Genomic DNA, 3,853 nt, shown 5'->3' with positions numbered 1-3,853 from the left:
ATTCCATATGCCTTCTCTGATATTACAATGTGATATTGAAACTGTGATACGGATAGTATATTTAGTTTAATATAGGTTTCAATATCTACAGAGTATTTAGCTAATTAATTATATGTTACAATTTATTTTTATTTTTAAATTAGAATGAGAACACTACGTCTCACTTATTAATATTCTTTTAATGCTATACTATGGAAACTTTATTTTAGTTGACCTATCAAATGACAGTACTTTATTAAAATCAGATTTATAATGTGAAAAATAGAGTTTTGTTATAAGACATATTCACCAATTCTACATATGTACGTTCTTTATTTTGAATAAATTTTATTACACTAATTATACATTTCTTATTTCTAATCTTTGAGCGATTAGATCTCGCTTTGCAACACCAGTATGAGCAGCATTAAGTACATTTTCATTATTACCCATTACACAATCTATTTCCTCTTCATCGTCATTCACTTCTAAATTAAGATCATCACCTCTCATTAAACATACATTGTGTAATACACAACAGGCTAGAATATGCATCGGCATTAAGTCTACTCGATCTATTGCAAGTAATGTACGAAGACTACGGAAACGTCATTTTAATAGCCCGAATGTTCTTTCAATAGCCATTCTTGCTGATATATGACAAAAGTTGTAATTTTGTTGCCGTTCTGTCAAGTGGCCATTGTCTCGATATAGCGTTAACAAATTGTCATGCAATTTGTACGCTAAATCCCCAATTAAATGTCAGTCTTGAGGGAATTTTGATACATCTCCAAGATAGGATTGTATTTCCGACTGACGAAACACTCGTTGGTCATGTACGGATCCAACGTGTCCAACATAACAATGGGTAAATTGACAATGGGTAAGTGTGGTCACAGATAGCCTGCAAAAAGAAGACAACAGTAAGAACAGTTTAAAGACTCCAAATGACTATCGAGCATTCTAGTTTTGAAGCAAAAAGGCATATTACCTGAAGTTGGATTGCATGATGACCTTTGCGGTTAACATATGCTTCTGGATAATGTTTGGGAGCTGGAATATTGATGTGCGTGCCATCAATAGCACCAATGACCTTCGGAAATCTACTGTTACGTTGAAATCCTAGCCATACTGTTACGTTGAAATCCTGCCTATACTGTATCAACTCTTTCATTTGTAGGTTACTTTATTACAATAGGCGCCAGTTCAACAATTGCACTTACAACACGTCTTGTAATATACAACGCAGTACTTCTACCTATATCAAATCGGTCTGAAATTGACCTGAGGATTAAAAAATTATATATATTATATATATTGTCTTTTAATGAATGACACAAATCAACAAATGTTACTTTATCTCTGTTGCCTACATGTCAAACAAAAACAACTTTAATGTTAACTAATATTATTATCCCCATTCAGCAGAATTCTGAACTTTATGCTAATTCCTTACCTGAAAGAATCAGGTGTTGCTAATTTCCATAACACCAACAAACACTGCTTGCGTGGGCAAATTGTAGGTGTTCCTCTTGTCCCTCTTTGTAGTTTTGGTCCGATAATGGATAGAAGATGTTCGAAAGTTTTAGGAAACATCCTAAATCATGTATTAATCATTTTATTGTTTATCAGTTAGATATTGCATTTTTTTACTCTAATCAACTATACTATATTCTGTATCATCGATATTTCAACAGAGTTTGATTCTTTTAAGAGAATTGACCTTATGTGAATATTTATCTATTATTTATCCCATACAACACAGATCTCCCGAAGACATTCCTATACCCAAAGAACGTCCTCAGGATATCCAGGATATCGTGTGTTGTCTGGGTATTAAGTAATACCTAAAATGAGCCTTGAAGTCTTCACCTGTCAATGCCGGCACAACTGTTTCGACATAATTATTCGTTCTGGATACTTTTTTCCTTTTATTTAAGATATTTTGCAAAACTGTTTCTTCATTATCGCTATTACTTGATGATTCATCCATCAGCTCTCGTACTTGCAGTGTTAATATTGTTACCAAATCTTTTCGTCGATGTTCCTCCATTTCTACTATGCGCTAACAAAAAGTATAAAATCGATTTTCCAAACACAAGGATAATTGCGTATTACACAACGAATTTTTTACCTAATTCGAAAAAGAACGAAGAAGCCATTAAACAACAGCTCTGACGCAGTAATGCTAACGCTACAATAGTGCTGTTCATGAAATTTACTATCGCTATAGCGCTATTGACTCCACGAACAGTATTGGTAGCATTTGTGTTGGTAGCACTAATAGCGACTCCCCGAACGCACCTTTTGTCTGCTTTCACCTTCCACTCGAAGCAATCGTCGATCGGTCAACGCTAGATTGTCCGGCGATCGAGCCTGAATATCGTAGTGACTGGTGTATTGATGCAAGTATTCCATAGTTCGAATGCGATCGCTTTCGCGCGCCACTGCACCGGCGACGTTGCGAATATCGTTGTTGCGATTCACCGATGAACGACACGTCGTGACGAAGTGTGAGAAGAGCCATGCGTCACGACTTTGTAATCAATGAGGACGATACGAACGGGCCCCCCATTTATACCTAGCGCATCCGCGATTTCGCAAATTCACGTTCGTCTCGTCGACGCAAGAGCAAACGAGAAAAAGCGCGCACGAAACGATCCGTGGCGAACGAGTGATTATTCGTTAATGGTGCGATAGGATGACTCGTATCTACGCTGTTCCAGCTGCGGAGTAGCGTTGTCGTGCGACTTCGTGGTGCTGGACGACATCGAGTCCGACCGCGACGGAGCCGTGAACACGATCTCGTGGATACGCTCGCCTTTGAACGAACGAGTCGCCGCGACTACGAACGATCCGCGATAGCGCGGCCGCGCGATACTGCTGCTCGTGCGAGACGTTTTTCGCAAGGATCACGTCACTCTGACCGACGCGCTGTCGGCTCTTCCGCGCATCAGCGACGGAGCGATCGGACATCGCGCTCTCTATCACGACGACGACAATTCGATCGATCCGAATCGCCAGCGACGCGTGGTGCTCTACGTCGACTCGACCGATACGGCGTTCTTACTGCACAATCTCGCGCCGCTCGCTCCAGCGATATCGTCTGCTGCGCCATCGCCGTCGGATTTGCGGCATTGTAGCGACTGCCGTCTCCGCTGTCCCGACGATTGATCGCGTCCACCATGGTATCGTTTAAACGCCGTGACTCCCGTTAGTACGTGAGATTGCATCACACGGAAACTGGAATATCATCGCTGCGTCGCGTCGTCGATTTCATGCCACTGGCCGAGCAAACGCGATCAGCTCGCATCAAGACACACGCGAGCGACTTTTGCTACGTGCACAACGATCACACCATCGCGCGCGATGACGATCGATCGCTGCCAGCTTCGTTCGAACATCACGTACGCTGGATTTACGACGAACATCGAGAGCCGTCATCGCGGGATGAAATCGATGCGTTTCGACCGAACGTCGAGGAGGATCGCAGCGGTGGGTCATTCGATTGCGCGAAAGTGAACTACGCCCGTTGCGACTGGCACTCGCTCGCTACGTTGTACGAGATTAGTTACGTGGGCGTTTTGAACACCTGGTGGGTCGGGCGCACGTTGGATTCGTTCGGTCAACACGGCACATCCGACGCGAGCATGCGATTGTTCGAGGTGCCCCGATTCGTGCAATTTCACGCGATGTTACCGAACGCGTCCACTGACGTTCATTCGGCGAGAGCTATTCATTGCGTGCTGAATCAATGTTGCACCGTGACAAAGTGTCTGTGGCACATCTGGACGTTCGCGCTCACGGTTGGTCTGAACGAGATCGTACAACGGTACGGGACGCAGGCCACGAAAGATTACGCGCGAGAACACAC

General features: G+C 42.8%; 1 pseudogene; it reads right to left on the bottom strand.

Moving 5' to 3' along the window:
- Positions 1-593: 593 nt before the first annotated feature.
- On the bottom strand, positions 594-2,397 carry LOC112588995 (putative nuclease HARBI1; annotated as a pseudogene).
- Between the last annotated feature and the right edge of the window lie 1,456 nt (positions 2,398-3,853).

The sequence above is a fragment of the Harpegnathos saltator genome, unplaced genomic scaffold, assembly GCF_003227715.2.
Source record: "Harpegnathos saltator strain DR-91 unplaced genomic scaffold, Hsal_v8.6 scaffold37, whole genome shotgun sequence".
NCBI lineage: Eukaryota > Metazoa > Arthropoda > Insecta > Hymenoptera > Formicidae > Harpegnathos > Harpegnathos saltator.
The sequence above is the reverse complement of the archived record's forward strand: the minus strand, read 5'-3'. Positions and strand labels throughout refer to the sequence as shown.